General features: G+C 36.8%; 1 pseudogene; it reads left to right on the top strand.

Annotated features, from left to right (window-relative positions):
* Nucleotides 1-362: 362 nt before the first annotated feature.
* LOC115410474 (dual specificity mitogen-activated protein kinase kinase 4-like) lies at nucleotides 363-17,711 on the top strand (annotated as a pseudogene).
* Nucleotides 17,712-18,876: the final 1,165 nt, after the last annotated feature.

Raw genomic sequence — 18,876 nt, 5'->3', positions numbered from 1 at the left:
TAAATGAAGGTGTAATATTGTTAAAATTGCACTTATTTGACAGGTTGTTCATATTTGTTCAAGTACAGTTTCGTAGATGTAAACATTTTCATTACGGCATTTCATTTATTTTTTATTCAAAAACATAGAGAAAACTTTGGAGTAGATATTATTTATAAGTTCTTATCCTATTATTTATATTATTTTACTGGTCTGGCCCACTTTAGATCATATTTGGCTGTATGTAGCCCCTGAACTAAAAAGACTTTGACACCCCTGATGTAAGCGGGAAAAAACAAAAAATCAGAAGTGACGCATTTTCGACAGTCCGTGAATGCAGCAGCGCCACAGACGTGGCCGTGGTGCGGCTGTTGCGTTCAAGTGGCGCAGTGTCCCGTCTGGAGGCAGAGAGGGCGAAGTTTACTCTCTCTGCATTGCAGCCTGAGCGCTGCTGCCGGAATCCAACACAACAATGGCGACTCCCAGTCCTGACAGCAACTCAACAAGCTCCAGCAACAGCAGCAGCATCGTAGGATCCACGTCGCACCAATTCCACCAGCAGACACAGAGCAGCAGCATGCAAGGTAGGCGACGGCTGCCTTTAGCTCATATTTAGCTCACATTTGGAACATTTTACACCGAGACACTTGAGTTAAAAGGAACAGATAGCTTTAGCCCAGAAGCAGAAACACCAAAGTCAACACAGACAAGAGGAGCCGCCATGTCCTTCTTCCTTTTTCAGAATAAAACCCTCCTTACGAATAGCAACGCTAACCGTTAAACACTTTGCTGTAGATACAAGTCGACATAATCGTTAATAAAATACAATAAAAATATAAAAATCGGCTTCTCATTTTAAGCAATGTCGCTTAACTGTCAAAGCACGAGACGTCAGTTGTAGAAATAATCGCTAGCTGTTAGCATGTAACTTAGCATGTTGAAATATTTATATCTAAGCTGTTTAATAAAGTAAAACCGTTTTTTTGTTGTTTATTAGTAGTTATTCGGTCAATAAGTGTAGCTTGCAAACAAGTAAAGGTGGCAAGTTGGTAGATATATTTCTCTGTCATCTAAAAAGAAAAAGCTAAATATTATTTAGCATTAGCTTGTGTCACAAATGTGTGTTAGCTTTAGCATTTAGCTTGTTGAAACACGGGAAGCTTGTGTGTTTAATTTGCACTACACTACTTTATAGTACTTGAGACCTTCTTAATTATTAATTTGCTATCCGTGTAATAAGTACGTCAAGTTTTCCTGCATTATGAAGGCAAATTGATTTATTTCCGCTAAAGCCCTGGCTACCGTCAGCTAGCTTGACGCAGCTCCCTGAAACACCACGGCTACCAGGTTAGCAGTGATGCGGTAGCTCCTGTCTTGCCTCATCGATAGGCCTGCGGTGGCACCTTGGGGTGTTTTTATTCCTTAAGCTGTCGATTAGGCTCATTGAGAGTAAAACCCAAATCCCAAACGCGATGCATCATAAAGAGGCATTAAATCAAGTGTCCAGCCACTGATATTATTCCCACTAGGCTGCTAAAAGTAGCTGCCACTAAGGCCTACGTTGGAAGTGTCCAATGTTTCCATATATTTCCTTTGTCATTAAGGGCAAAATACTATTAAAATATTCCAGTTAACACTACAGACAGTACATCAACCCCGTGTACAGTTATGCTTCCATGATATTAATTATTTAACCTAGTTGTCTCATAGCGTCACGTAGGTTCCATATCTGTAACAGTGACACCAGTTCTGTCGAGATTGAGCACATCAAAACCGTGTAATAAACCAGGAATGGAACTATATATGTACTTTTTTGCTGATCTAATATAGTTGTTGAATGTGTGAGGTTTCTGTGTACATTAACGCATTTACTGTGAGGCATCCAGGTTGTGTGTTCCTGCTGGAAAAAGGATGAGTTGCTCATAATGGATGTGTTAATGGTAGCTGATCAAGGACACCATTTGCACTGACTGACTTGCAGCACCTGTACATACTAAACAGCAGAACACACTGATGGTCAACACAGATGTATTTATCTTCCTCTATGGCAGAGGAAGTGTGTGTGTATGTGTCTAGTATCAAATGTTTTATCTAAACCTTACAGAAACCAACAGCTGCTGGAGATGTCAGAATGAAACAGGTATTCACACTTATTTTACTAGGTTTAAGTTTGCTATTGTTAGGGTATTTGTTCACATTGTTTTATGATAGCAGAGGAAATCCTTGAAATGTTCCCTTTACAACCTTTTTTGTCAATTTTATCTGTTTGGTTTCCCTTCATGTCAAACCTGCATTTATTTTCTTTTATTCCTTATATGCATGTCATCATCAGTATCCATCCATCTAAAAAAACCCAAAACTTTTTAGATCCACAGTAGACAGACCCCATTTGATGAGACCGCATCAAGCAACCCCATTTGGGAGTATTTTTACTGTTTAACACACAAAAGCACTTCAGTAAATTTCACTCTATGCTATTTTCGGGGCTACACCTGTAACTGAGCTAACAATTCACATTAAAGTTGCACATACAGTTGCATGGGAACGCAAACCCCCTTCATGACCTCAGCATACTGTACATTAAATATTATTGGTACATAATTTTACAGCTACCTGCTGTCTGTCCAGAATTATACTCTGCTAGAGACTGAAAAAATATATTTGGTGTATGTGCAAATGCTAGAGTATATGACCAGAACAATATGTAAAGGCTTCATTATACCACACAGCAGCAGCAGCAGCATAGGTGGCATTCCTAAAATGCACTGTCCCCTGGCGTGCCCTGTTATCCTATGATCATGTGTTGTTTTCTTTGTGGATGATATGGAATGGGGATGGGCTGTTAGGTTGATAAAAAACAACTCGGAGGGCATAATTTTATGTCAGTCGAAATGATTAATTGCAAGTATAATCTGCAAATTAAAGCTATAGCGTGTAATCTTAAAATGTTAGCACAGATTAAAATGACTAAGACTATTACTATTTAACTGTCTCGTGTTCTGTCATATGCATTTCTCCAACATAAGTCAAATTCAGAGAAAACTGTAATTTTATTTAGTCTACTGCCGTATCCATTCTCTAACATTTGTAATTCATTAGAATGATATAGCATGAATACACAGCACTAAACTTAATGCATTAAAAACTTTGATGCATTACTTAATTACTGTTGTAGTGCTGTCCAATAAGTGAAATGATAGATAGTAAAAATAATTGTGATCATACTCAAGATGTGAACATTTGGCCAATCGGATGAATCCACTAGTCGACAACCGGTAACAGTGAGGTTAGTTTGTCGCAGGTCATATTGTTGTTGCGTTACTAACAATGTATTGCACACTGCAGATTTCCTCATATTGTGCAGGCGTCATCTGTAAACATGATTATTATCAGTAACGGTGCAGAAAAACAGCAATTCCCATCATCCTGCACTGTTTCCTAGCTTCTTTTCCTACTACATTTTTTTATCCTAGTTTTTTCTGAAGCCCCTAGCAGCACCAATTAATGAAATATATCATATTTCCAAGAATAAACAGTTTATTTATTAAGAAGTCATTTATTTATAACATGATATTTGACTCTAGAAGCAATGTGATGAATCAAACTTTACCCGGCTGTATTTTTTGTAGTCCTCTTAAAATGAACACGATAACCTTTTAGGTTAATCTGGAATATTCTGGACAGATATTTTCCTTTTGCAGCTGTAGTTTCACTGCATTGTGCTGGCCTCCTCCTCTATCTTTTTTTTTATTAGATTAAGCAGACTAGAGCAGCAGAGTTGCAGGCTGGGCTTCTGGATGCTATCTCAGCACTGACATTATATCAAACAATTATTCAACATTTGGTACATTTATATTGCAATATTTATCACTGTTTTATCATCCAGGCCTATTTCTTGTTGTGACAGAGTACAGAGGCACTATAAACAGGCTGAATACACTCACTAACATTAATTCAAATGTCATTTACACCATTACTCGACCTATTTAAAATGAATAATAGTTACGCAGGAAAGTTTGTACAGTGCTGTTACTTGCTCCCTGGTGCAATCTGTACAATTGCTCAGAAAAGCAGATCATATGACAAATTAGACCATCCATGGCTTGAACCTTCGCCAACCTTTTCAGTTGCTGCATGAAGTGGGTTGGATGCAAAATTATCTTTTATGTCAGAAAATGCCAGTTGTTACTCACTAAGGCTGAGGCACTGCAGGAAAAATGTAACCAAAATTTCTTTTACTACTATGGATAATTCATGACATGATTCAGAAATAGTTCCATAGTTGAATTATATATGTGTGCAGTATTGTCAACAAATAAACATACACCAGTAATCTTTATTGGTAGGTTATTATTGTAGAAATGTATTCATGCTAAATAGATTAGGGCAAATTAACACATTGCATTTAGGTTTTTTGCAACAAACTTGTCCAGAGGAAGCATTAATCACAATTTGTTTGATTTATATATTTTTATTTACAATTTTAAATATAGCAAAAACAGATAATAGACGTATTTTAATACACTGCCCATGCCCGTTACTCTGTTATGATTATCCAACTTGTACAAAATGCTGAGGTCTCAAACGGGGCCAGACGACATCGATCTGGACTAAACCAAAACACAGAGCCGTTCTTCACCCCGTATTCCACTTTCAGAATTCACACTTGTCCTGAGATGCCACTAAACAACAATCCACTCACACTCAAATGAGCCCTGAGAGGATGTAGTAAAATGTCTTTTCTTTACTACAGGGTTTCAGATAAGCCTGTCTGGAGTGTCCCAAAGTAAGCAATAGACTTGCACACAAAGCACACTGACCTCTACTCTTTGTGGGTACACCTCAGTAGTCTAAAGTTGTTTCCTTTCACTCTCTTTCTTTGAGCTGTGTTTTTGTTCGGCCGCTGGCTGACGACTTGGCATCCTGCTTGGTGACTTGTCTGTCCTTTGGTTAAAGTCCTGATCCTATCACACTGAATTGGATGAAATAGGTGAAAGGAAGCTGCTGTATACTACTGAACCAGCCTGTGTGGTGCTCTGGTAGTTGGGGAGTCTGTCCACTGTTCACCGCTATTAACCGTTACAAATTCAGTTATGGCCGACAAAGATTTATTTGCACCGGGGCGTAAAGGTTAAGGGATCTGTTTGCACTGAAGGAGCTGGTCGGACAGGGCATGGCAAAGTTGACTCAACACTTACACAGCACTTTATAAACTGGAATATCAGCTAAATTTTGTGGGAATATTTGGATTAAATCACTCACATGTGAGTCAATAAATCTGTCAAGTATAAATTTATTTAACATCCAGATAAAGTGCTACTAAGCGTTTGGTCACTTTGAAATCTCAAGGTTCAGGTTTGAGTTCTTAATGGAAATGTTTTGCACAGGGAGTCCCAATATCAGTATCTAGCTTTTAAAACTCAACTATTCTAGTAACTTCAGCAAATCTTGTGCATGGTTTATTTAAAGAAAAGGCATGTTTTAGCCAAAAAAACAAAAAAAGAAGTCCAGACCCTGAGCATTGGGAACCCCTGTGCAGCACATCTGGGCACTTTGCTTGTGTTCCAAATGCAGTTTGTGCTCCCTCTGATTTTTTTTTTTTTTTTTTTTCTAAAGAAGTGCTTGAGATAACCCAACTCTGAAAGATGCAATCACATTTATGCCACTGCAGTTTATTTCCACACATTCTACAACAAGCTTTTAGATTTTAATACAAAGCACAAAACTGTGGTGTGGTTCGGTCACCAGTTGGTTGTTGTGGCACAAATTTATTAATATTTCTGATTTGATGTTAATGGCTTATCTCAAGTGTTGATATTCAGATGTTACCGAGGTAAGATGAGCGTTTTATCACCTTGTGTCCTGCATATCTTCACGCAGTGTCTCCAGTTTGTACTCATTGGTTGACCCAGAGTGCATTAAGAGAGACAGAGATGACACCTCTATTGAATCTATAAGGATCTTTTTTTTTTGTTGTTCATTGGGCTCAAATGGTTCCAAACATCAGAAGCAGCTTAAATGAGTTACACTGACTTAATTGTGGCCAAATAAAGCAAAAGTCAGTCAGTTTTGAGTCGGCAATACTTATTGGAACATCTGCACAGACATATATTTTATGACTATATTGACCATCTTTGAAACATAGGCTCACACTTATTGATTAGTTTGCTGGTCAACATCAGTAAGGAGACATTTTGAGTTAGCGATATTTTTTCAAATATCTACTTATTCATCTATTTTACAGTTTTAGATACTATCTCTAAAAAGATAGTTTATTGTTTAGGTGGCTAACTGTATTCAGAGAAAGAAGATAGACAAGGATACGGATTGAGTTTTCATTTACAACATTGATGTATATATATAGTATGTATTTGCAACCTTTTTTAACTATATATTTTTTTAAAAAGTCCCATTTATTGGTCTGGTAGCGATCTAAAAGTTGGAAAAAGAGGTGACACTACCCTGTCTGTATCACATAATTGACAGAGCAATGATTAGAGTTCCAGATGAACATTATTAACATTTAATAACTAAAGAAACTGTATATTTTGGGCTCCTCTACAGGCTGATCAAATTGTTATATGTAAAATATAACTGGCGGAATATAAATTTCCTGTTTGGAACTATTTGACCCTACATGAGTCACGTAAACATCAGTGTTTTCGCCCCCTCGCTATCGTCACTTATCTTAACGGCTCTGGTTGAAGCCACAGTGTGGTGTGCATGTAGTGGGAATATGGCTATGTTCCTCTGTTTGTTCCTCCAGGTAAACGCAAAGCTCTGAAGCTGAACTTCGCCAACCCTCCAGTGAAACCGGCCTCCAGGCTCCCACTCAACCCAACGGCGCCCTCCTTCCAGAACCCGCACATGTGAGTGCAGATGCCAGATGATGATAATAATGGGACCATAAAGCAGCTCCGTTTTAAAAACAAGTTTTATTCCTTTTTTTCACCATAGCATTAATCTCTAATCTCCTTGAGGGCTAATAAATATTTGTTCCCCATAAAACATGCCCTGAGTTGATGTCTGGAAGAACATGAAACCGACTTTGTTTACATGGTTTACTTTCCAGTGGTCTTTATCTTCGCTGGCTTTGCCGGGACATTAGTTCTATTTAAACCAAGGACTAGAACCACAACATCCACAGCGGAAAACAAAAAGACCCCCAGAAATCAATAAATACTTATTTTGGAAAATGAAAGACTGTTTTCTTCTCCATGTTGGAAATGATACTTTGGGTTTTGTTGATGAGTAGAACATGTCTTAACTCAACCTTTTTTAGTGATATGTGAGGCACATAATATACAGTACATAGGAAGGGTGATATTTAGCCATGAGGGCCAACTTTAAAAGCTTAAAATTAAAATGGGACCAGAACTGTCAGGTCTTCAGGACCTGTGAAATCTTCAGGAAAAATTTAAAGGCCCAGGTAAGTTGGTTTGGAATGACCTACCAGCAAATTAAATAAGCATTATCAGATTTCAGAGCCACTTCATAGAGCTTTGTGACTGTTTCAGATTCAAAGAAGCTTTACAGTCGGTGCTAAAATATTTATCACATCCACATTCATTTATAATACATGTTAGAGTCATGGCTCCATATTGTCCTTTCTGCGGTCTGATCTTGTCTTATCCTGTCCCTCCAGAGAGCGTCTGCGGACACACAGTATCGAGTCGTCGGGGAAGCTGAAGATCTCTCCAGAGCAGCACTGCGACTTCACCGCTGAGGATCTGAGAGACCTGGGCGAGATCGGTCGTGGGGCGTATGGCTCTGTCAACAAAATGGTCCACAAACCCACGGGCCAGATCATGGCTGTCAAGGTGAGACTCCAGAAGTCAAACCCCGCCCCCTTAGTTTAGATCATGGGTGTCTAACACATTTTAGTTCAGGGGCCAAATTCAGCCAAATTTGTTCTGAAATGGGCCGGACCAGTAAAATAGTAACTTAATTATATATAAATAATGTCAAGTCCAAATTTTCCTTACATGATGAAAATGTTTACATCTACAAACTGTCCTTTAAATAAATGTGAATAACATGAACAACTGAACAACTGAAAATTTCTTAAGGAAAAATAAGTGCAGTTTTAACAATATAATGCTTCAGTTTATCATTTACACATGCTCACTACAACTCTACAAATACACAAAACATTTAATAACAGGCAGAATATTGTTAAAATTACACTTCTCATAAGACATTTCAGGTTGTTCATATTTGTTCAGGATATTTAAATTTTTTGTGAGTTTGTTTTAGTGTAAATTTAGGGGTAGTGAGTATTTATTGGTCATTATGAGAATATTCTACTGATCTGTTTGTGGAACCTGAACAAACCATTTTGTGAATATCTTTGGTGTAATTTTTGCATTTCATAAATTCATCCCACGGGCTGGATTGGAAACTTTGGCGGGCCACATTTGGCCCCCGGGCTGCATGTTTGACACCCCTGGTTTAGACTTTAAAAATGCCTCTCCAGAACTGAGACCAGAACCGTAAACTAGGTCACACACACACAGTAACACACAGCCTGGCCACAAAAAGTCTCCACCTGGATTTAACTCAGCAAATATGTAAGAGGCCTCAGTTGGATAATTAAGGCAGTGATGAATATGTTTCAGCTGGAAACAACATATTTAACCCTAACTGATACAGGGAGTAGTTTAGTATTTCTTAAACAACCATTAGCTTTCTATTATTATTTACCTTTATTTAACCAGGAATTAACACGGAGATCAGAAATCCTTTACTTTACCCAGTGGTCCATCTCTGCATTAGTAATACAAATTCTATAACTATTAGCAGAAAAGAGTGTTATGATATTTCTGACATCAAATAAACATTGTACGGCACAAATGCCACAGTGACTATGTCCTGTAATCAACGCTGAAGGTGGTCCAAAGAAATATTGTTGCGGGACCTTATTTATTTATTTATTTTCTGGGGGGGTTTTTTGGCCACGCAATGTATGATGTGAACGAATTTTTCTGAAAAGACATGCCCAGTAATAAAACAGGAAAAACTGAAGTAATGGCTGTCTACAGACTTCAGTAAATATGTAGGGTGACCTCTGTTCACATGACAAAAAGTTGCCCAAATAATAAAAAAATATTTGAGATGTGCTGAATAAAACCTAGTGTAAAAGCAGAAAATGAATGTAGGGAATCTCATATTGTCTGAATAAAAGAGTTTGAAGTGCAAAGGGAGGTCACAATAAATACTTCACACTTTGGAGACACTTTTGTTTTTAATGCTTTATGTATTTCCTGTATACCCGGCTTGTTTTATTAAGATGCAGGATTCAAAGATTTTTTTATTGTCAGTTCACTAGATGCACAGGACATACAGAGAATATGAGATGCTGTTTCTCTCCCACTTTGTTCTTAAAAAAGAGGTAAAAATAGAGCAAGAGTAAATAGGAGGTATAAAAAATTAACTATAATGGAATATAATATTAATAAACAGAGATTTGCATATGTAATTGTAAATTCACTAAAAACAAAACCTAACAGTGGCCTGAGACTTTCCCATAATACTCTGTCAGATCATTTGATCACATTTGTATTAAAAATGATCACATTTGCAGGCAAAATACAGATATAGGCTAGTTGTTGATATTTTTCCAGTTTTGCTGCTGTTGATAAGCGATGGGCTATCAGTGAGAATGTGACACAAGAATGCGACTTGAGTTACTGTCATTTACCAGACTGAGTCGTGCTATACTGTGACAAACAAAACAACAGATCAATGTTTTTGGTGTCATGACGCTGCTTGGCTAAAGATGTTTATGAGTCATGGTGGGCTGGAGGAGTGGGATATGCTAAAGAGGAAGGATGGAAAAAAATGACACCAAATACAGCAGTAGGATTATGGAGACATGTACAGCTAGTTTCATGTGTTGTGGTTTCATGTACTGTAGTGGAAATGAGACATACCTTGACACTATTTCTTGTGCTATACAAAAGCAAACTTACCACAGAGCTGCCATAAAGAAACAAATTTCATAATTATTGTATTTGTGCCGCTTAATGCTAGGTAGGCAGTAGTAAGAGTGGTGTGAGTTTGATGCTTGTAATGCAACACAAAACCTTGCATACACAGTTGCAGAAAAATTATTAGACCATCAAGTCATCAAAACAATGGTTATGCAATGAAGTACTAAACACTGTGTGTATTGTAATTAAAACAGACAGAAAAGAAAAAGTGGAATGCCTAAAAGCACTGTTTTTGGCAGTACAATATGTAAGAACTGAATTAATTTTGGTTATTATTAAGAAAACCATGGAAAATGACTAGATATCAGCTCTGAAATTAAACTCTCATGAGCTATTTTTGTTGTTATCAATGTATTTGTCCAAACAAATGTACCTTTAGTTCTACCAGGCATTAAAATGAACAAGAAATTGGAGAAAACAAGAGTGGTCTAATAATTTTTTCCACGACTGTATTGTAATTAGGGATGTAACGATATGAAAATTTCATATCGAAGTTATTGTGACTAAAATTATCACGGTTATCATTATTATCACGGTATTGTTGAAATGTGCTCAAAATGTTCAAAAAGTAGTTAGACACAAGCTGAAATAATTTAACCAAGTTGTATTTTGAAAAAAAAAAATACCCCAAACAAACAAACAAAAAAACAAATAAAATAATAGGCACAATATACTTTCTGTTGGCAGAAACATTCAAATATTAACATGTAAATATCAAACATACACATGTGCATTAAAGATGGAACCTTATAGCCATTGTTTGACCATTTTCCATATTAAGTTTGTGTTGAAAGTGCGGTAATCAAACACAGTTTTCATGATAATTAGAATTTAAACGGTAATACTAATCGTCGGGAATTTTACCACGGTTTATCGTTACATCAATAATCGTTACATCCCTAATTGTAATACAGTCTAATGTTCTTTTTTCTTTCCTCTGTTTTATTAATGCTGGGGATTATTTGTGGCATTTTCTTTCTTTTCTAAATGATTTCTGTTTTTGGTTGTTCTTTCTATGTCAGTAAAAGTAATAAATGCAAATACAAACTGCAAAAAAGTCAGATAATGCAACACATAATGTACTATATGTATTTTGCATTTCTTCAGGTAGGTTGTGTTATGTAGTTGATTATATATTGAGTTACATTTGGCTGAAGAATGAAGTGTTTCGATGGGTATTTTGATGATGTGATGTGTGCTGACGTCCTCCTGAGACCCAGGAAAGTCAAAGTTTTAGGTTTTTTTACATTAAGTAAAACTGTGAAACTCTACAGAAGACCAAAATACATTGCTGGGTCTCAAGAGAATATCTGTAAAAGACATTCTGTGGAGAGTTAGGGTTGAGACAAGTGTGAAAACTGAAACTGTGAACCTTTTGGGGCACAAACTGAGCAACCACAGTGCCATCTAGTGGTGTGTGAACTGCTTAGCAGCACATAATAGCCAGAGCATCCCACAGTACAGAACTATGTATTTAATGCTAATATAAGTGAGTCAGTTTAAAAATGAACACAGATGAAGATGGACTGAAAAGTGATGTTTTTGTGCTGTGTGTTCTTCAGAGGATTCGTTCCACTGTGGACGAGAAGGAGCAGAAGCAGCTGCTGATGGATCTGGATGTGGTGATGAGGAGTAGTGACTGTCCCTACATTGTTCAGTTCTACGGCGCTCTCTTCAGAGAGGTGACCTTGAACACACCACATCATTGTCACGTCCTGGCTGCGGCCCTTCCTAGTCTGAACTGACTCCTATCATTCATGTAAAAAATTTAACAAGGAGACACTTGTGTAAAAGTGACTCTGCTCTCTCCCTTTGTGTTTCAGGGTGACTGTTGGATTTGTATGGAACTTATGTCTACCTCATTAGACAAATTCTACAAATATGTATATTGTGCATTAGATGATGTCATTCCAGAGGAAATATTAGGCAAAATAACATTAGCAGTGAGTACACTGACTTTTTCATTCTGCGTTTTATTACACATCGTCCGAACCTGAGCAGAAATAAAGTGTTGGATTTTGTTTTCACAGACCGTTAAAGCACTGAACCACTTAAAAGAAAACTTGAAATAATTCACAGAGGTAAGTTTAGTTTGTGTTTTTTGTTCCATAAATGTAAAATGTAATGTGAGACCGGTTTTCTCACATTTTTGAACCTTGTGTCATCTTAGACATCAAACCTTCCAACATTCTAATGGACCGAAAGGGGAATATCAAGCTGTGTGACTTTGGCATCAGCGGTCAGCTGGTGGACTCCATAGCCAAGACCAGAGATGCAGGATGCAGGCCTTACATGGCGGTAAGCAAACGGAAGTTTAGTCAGACGTGTTAAAAAGACATTTTATATACACTCTTGGCGACTGTCTAACAAAGTTTGAGTCGCCGAGACGGCTGAACGGGAGAAATTGCCAACGCGCTTCAGTCCAAAGAGTAATCCAGGTTTAAAACAAGGTCCCTTTATTTCGTATCAAAGAAAATCTTCAAGTATCCAGGCATTTAAACATCTCGCGATTCAGTCCATTGACGTTCAGGTAATCCATAAAACAGCAGTAAACTACTCCGCAACAGCAAAACATACTTTAAAAAGGCAAAGCAGGAAGCGGTCAGCAAAAGTTGGCTTTCACCCATCACCTACTCGCTACTAAACGTCACCTAGAGTGAACAGGTGATATATTACAAATCACTACTGTCACCAACAACACACGATCCAATTAAAGTGTGTCATTACATAGCTGCTGCATAACTGAGTCTACATCTGTCTCCTATTTACACATATGATCTGCTTCAGTGTTTATCAGAGTATTCCCAGTATATAGGAGTCTAGGTGTTGCACTAACCTATGGGTTTGTACTAATGTCACTATCACAGGTCGCCTTATTGTAGTTCATTTATAGTGATGCTTAAACATCTCACCACATTGAAATGTTCAGGTTTAACTCACAGAATTTGTGTAATGTTTTGTTTTGCTGCTGCCATTTTTTTTTTTTTTTTTTAATTTTGATTGATTGTAAAACTCCATCCAGACAAATGAGGCCACAGTCTAGGTAACGAAACACTGAAACTCTGCAGCTGTACACTCAGGAAAATGTGGACTTGGGTTTACATTATTTAGATATTGTCAACATTTTATGAATGTCAGTCCACAATGATACAGAAATTAGTTTGTAGCAATATAACAACAAGAAGAAGCTGTAACACGACTTAAGACTATAAACCAGAGAAAAGTAGAGGAAAAGGTTGTTTTTGTTTAGTTGGAATTTAACTACATTTTAGAAAAAATAGAAAAACTCTGATTTCACCTCAAAAGCTCATGTGATTTTTGGTGAAGGCAACCCAAATACTTAACATAGAACATTTATGTTCTAAAAAGGCTGAAGCTACAGTTTTTAAGCCCTTACATCTTCTTTCAGTGTGAAGTAAACATCAAAATAGCCAAAACTGCAAAAAAGGAATGATGGGTAAAACAAAAATTAAAATAACCTCAGTGCTGTTTGCAAAGGTGTGTGAAATAGGAAAAGGCAGCGCCTGTACAGTGGTTATGGTCAATCAGTTTAGATAAAAGAATAGATAAATGACCACCGACTAAAAGGAGCCATAAAAGCCAAAAGATCATATCATGATGTTTTAATCAGAATCACAATTCATGCTTGAGTTACAAACCTTTGTCTCTGTTTTGATAAGAAATGACAGACTAGAAACAGCTGAGGGGTTTCACTGTTTGACCAGCAAATCTGCAAACACTCATTCATTCTGGGAATCAGTGGTAATCAATGTGTTCTATTGTTTAGGTTTGGGGATGTGGGCTTTGGTGGGAACTTGAAAAGTTGAAGTAAAGGACTGTGATAGTTTAGAACTAGGTCCTGAGTACCTTTATCAGTATATTCACTCTGTACTATGATCTAACTACAGAAAGAGAAAAACCAAAACCCACAGTGTGTAGTTATCAGAGTGTTTTGTTTGTGTCTCCAGCCTGAAAGGATAGACCCCAGTGCTTCCCGACAAGGCTATGATGTCCGGTCTGATGTGTGGAGCTTGGGAATCACCCTGGTAAGACGACCACCATCATCAACATGAAACCAAACCTTTGCTTACGTCTGAGTATGAGTCATTTGGCAAACTGGTGGAAAAAAAAAAAACACTTGTAGATGAAAAGTCCCTGTTTGTGTTTGTTTGCAGTATGAACTGGCTACAGGACGGTTTCCTTACCCCAAGTGGAATAGTGTTTTTGATCAGCTGACGCAAGTGGTGAAAGGAGAACCTCCGCAGCTCAGCAACTCGGAGGAGAGGCAGTTCTCCCCCAAGTTCATCAACTTTGTTAACCTATGGTAAGCACGTCACAACTGTCCTCGTATACGCTTCTATACATCACTACTCAAACCCAAATGTCGTACATACTTTAACCCATAAAGGTCCAGCGCTGCTTTTGTGTCAGTTCCCAAATGAACTGTTCTCTATATCTAACCTTTCTTAAATGATTTATCACCATTTATTATAATATTATCCTCTGTACTTTGCATTTTATCAGTATAAATCATGTATTGTCCTATATTTAATTTACTGATCATGAAGATGTTCATAAAAGCTCAGATTAAAGTTGAGGGTTATTATATCAAAAAAAAAGAGAAAACTGCCAAAAAAAAATTACTTTTTTGGTCAAACCTATCATTAACTGAACATAAACTAAGTGTCTCCATCCACTGTCATTGATTCAACTCCATGAGTTTTATTGGTGAATCAATGCTGTAGAAGATGACGGTGTTTCCACGTTCATTATGGAGCATCTAAATGTCCAAATGGGTCATACCTGATGATGATCTGAGAAACCGCATTTTACCTGAATTATTTACATGTATTAATAGGATTAATGGGTCAAACATTATTAAACATTTTAGATCAGTAGATGATGTTGGTTGCCAGTAGCTGTTTGGGTTTTTGAGGATTAAATACCCAAAATCCCTTAGTGCTACAGGTCATGTGATCAAGCCCCTTAAAACTATTTTCATCATGTACAAATTTAATATTAGTTAGAAAACTGAAAGTAAATTTGAGCAACAGAGACTTCACTAATCATTAAATTGCCAAAGGTTCTACTAGTCCTTTGTTAATAAAATGAAGTTAAAATTCATTAAAAGAATTGAAAAAAAAAAAAAAAAAAACTTCCTCATAACACTTTAAAATAATGATTAACTATATACATCCTGGTGTAAAAACATGTTTACTACTTAAACCTCAGCAGATGGAGTCCTCATAATGTGACCTAAAGCCGTTTCTGTTTCAGCTGTTTAGAAAACAACCTGCTTCTGCCTCTGAGTTCCTCTTATTGTTGAGCTTCATTAATGGTCCTTTTTCTCTGTCCAGCCTTACAAAGGACGAATCAAAAAGGCCAAAGTACAAGGAGCTTCTGGTAAGTTTATGTTTCATCTCACTTGTCTGAATCTGTGTGGGAAAAACAGGTCAACATTAAATATGAATGCCCATCCAGAAATTTAACATGAGGAGCACAGTTCTTTTTACTCAGCTCTTTATTATTACGCTTCAGATTAAACCACGCAAGCATTAATAGATTTTATATGTTTGTGTTCTTTTTAATATTTGTTTGGAGATGGTTGACGAGTTGTGTAAAAAAACAAATGGTTCATAAAATGCTTCTAATTTGGCATTTGAACTTTTAACGCAGCTATTTTAGTTTATATATCAGCAAATTGGTCAAAGGCTTGAAAGAAGCTACTACTCACTCGCTTTTCTTACAGTGCTTATGCATCATTTTTGAATTGACTTAAAATGGGATGTTTCCATTAACCCACCTGTGGAGCACATACACAAGATGGTGGAGCTGTTGGCTACGTTACTGTAATAAAGGTAGTGCAAGGTGTATGATACGACGGCGTAATAGGTCCACATAAAAAAATAAAAACACTTGCCACTACAAGAATAAAGTCGTAAAATATCGAGATAAAACTGTAATTTTACGAGAATAAAGTCGAACACAAAAAGAGTCATAATTTTATGACAATAAAGTCGTAATATTTCGAGGCGAAAGCCATAACATTATGAGAATAAAGTCGTAGTTTAAAAAAAAAAAGTATATATAAATTACATTGTATATCATAATGCTTTCTCCAAAATCATATAATTTACTATCCATTATATACCTTGTGTAATAGCACATTATATATGAATACACTATACACTGATATAGCAGCCTTATAAAGTAGTTATGATTATATCGTACACAATGTTAACATAAATAACAATACGTTTTTATAATACATTATTTATAATATACATTACAAGGGGCGACTGAAAAGTTTTGAGCCTAACATGGAAAGGATTAAGATATGAAGACCAAATTTGGCCCATGAAATCTTTCTCATATCTTAATCCTATCCACTAAATTTTTTGGTCATTGCTTTCTTTTCCATGTTTTACAGGTCCCTGAACTTTCTATATCAATGTTTCCTGAAAACAGACAAACTTGAGTATGGGGCTGATTTGTGACTATGGATGAGACTTAGGTCCATCACTATCAGCCTGAGACCAAGGAGCAGTCAAAACAATGGAAACATCCGATGTCACCAACCCCAGAGAAGGCAAAGGTCGTACGCGTACCTAATGACAGCCCCATACTCAAGTTTGTCCATTTTTCAGGAAACACTCAATACAGAAAGTTCAGGGACCTGTAAAACGGGGAAAAAGATTGCTATGACCAAGAAATTTAGTGGATAGGATTAGATATGTGAAAGATTCATGGACCAAATTTGGTCTTCATATTTTAATCCTTTCCATGTTAGGCTCAAAACTTTTCAGTCGCCCCTCGTATATACACTATATTATAATACATTATATATATTAATATATTCTGCATTGCTTTTTTGGGTTAAATGTTTGTTACATTAGAATTTATCCTGGAAAAGGTGTTTCTATTTGTTATAAAAGCTGCAGGAACCAAATGTCAGAGTAAGACACGCCTTCCCTCAGCAGTTCTGACACTTTCATGTGAAGCCAAAATAGCGGTGTTTCTTCTGATCTGAGCTATGACTGGCCTCAGTAGAGCTGCTTCTACAGAATCAGTCTTGATCAATAACTACAGCTGTCAGTCACAACCTCGTATCAAAGGGTAGGTTTTCTACGAACGAAGACAGAACCAGGAGAATTTTTTTTTTTTTGCATTTCCATTACAAGAGAAATTTGGTTTTACTACCTTTTTAATCTGAAAGTGTTTTATTCATAGACCAGTGTTAGCAACTGTTCTAACCCAATAGAATAGAATAGAATAGGAAACGTTTGTCTGTACCAAATAGAAACAGAAATTTGTCTTTTAACTCTGGTTTTCAGACGTGCAGTTTATAAACCAGCTTCGACATAATCAGTTTTGTGTATTCATACGGTGTGTATCTCCCTTCCAGAAACACCCCTTCATCCTGATGTACGAGGAGCGTTTCGTGGACGTCGCCAGTTACGTTTGTCGCATCCTGGATCAGATCCCCGCCTCTCCCATCTCTCCCATGTACGTGGACTGATGGGGCCGTCGCCCAACATGCACTGGGTGGGACACTAAGCTTTGTGATGCAACGCTTTTCGACATCTTAGCCCTCAGAGTTACGTAGGATCACCCGTCTATTCACATGTTCCAAAGAGCGAAGGAACTAAATCCAAATTGCCCGGCGCAATTAAAATAAATATTGTTAAGCGAACCCTTCCACCTCAAATCACGTCATTTTAAAGTCCGTTAGACCTAAAATACCATCATCCATCTTCAGCCAGAAAAACTTGAAGACATAACAATGTCTTAGTACATGCAATGCATCTTTTTATGTGAGGAAAGCAGAATAGAGTATACATATATGGTATATATATACTTGAACTTGTACACAAATACAGAATCTACCAAATAAGATGTTGAACAGTGACAGTCGTGTATGAACAAAAATAGCCACATAATGGATTGTACATTGTGGACTGTATGTATGCATTTGTGTGTTCACCTCTGAATTGTTGAATTGTACAGATGTATGCCGATAGACCTACTGTCTAAACACACACACACACACGTAACACAGTTTGTTGTGGGCACCTTCACTTGTGGTTAAAGAATGAGAAGCTAAAGTGTTTCTCATTGTGGAAAGCTCATGGATTCGGTAGCGTGGCTTTACTTTTTTCCCCTCAATATGCAATCTGTGAGAGTTTGCCTTGACAAATGATTGGGACTATAAACATTTCTCACATCCAGTGGAAGCCCCAGTTTCTGCCTCTCATTAGTTATTGATTCATTGATGTCACAGAGCAGAGCATGTGTTTTTTCTGAAAGATAAACCCAGACAATCTTGGCATGTATAACTGACATTTTAACACTTTTAGCACAATTCTTTTTATCTGAATTAAGGAAAAATAAACCCTTTTATGTCCGTTTTTTTTTCCATCAAAAAATCATTTATGGATTTTTACTTATTTTAATTTCTTAACTCATAAAAATAAGCCTACACTGCAAAAATCCAAATTTTACCAAGTGTATTTTTCTCATCTCTTGTCAAAATATCTCATCACACTTAAAATAAGACATAATCACCTGAATTAAGCGAAAAAATCTGCCAATGGAACGAGCGAAAATTATCTCGGTAAGACTTCTTGAAATAATTTCTAAAAGTAAGTTCTTATATCTCACTGGAAAGTTACTCTTTAGGTGATTATGTCTTATTTTAAGTGTGATGAGATATTTTGACTAGAAATGAGAAAATACACTTTGTAAGATTTTGATTTTTTTCCAGTGTTACATTAAGGGTTTGGATTTGATTAAAATGTAAATGTATTGATAATGTTTTTAGAAGTCAAATCCTTCTTTGCATGGAATTAGATTTTAGCTTTGACTTATGTCACATGTAACTAAAGCTTAAATATCTGTAATCATC

The sequence above is a fragment of the Sphaeramia orbicularis genome, chromosome 19 (assembly GCF_902148855.1).
Source record: "Sphaeramia orbicularis chromosome 19, fSphaOr1.1, whole genome shotgun sequence".
Classification (NCBI taxonomy): domain Eukaryota; kingdom Metazoa; phylum Chordata; class Actinopteri; order Kurtiformes; family Apogonidae; genus Sphaeramia; species Sphaeramia orbicularis.
The sequence above is the reverse complement of the archived record's forward strand: the minus strand, read 5'-3'. Positions and strand labels throughout refer to the sequence as shown.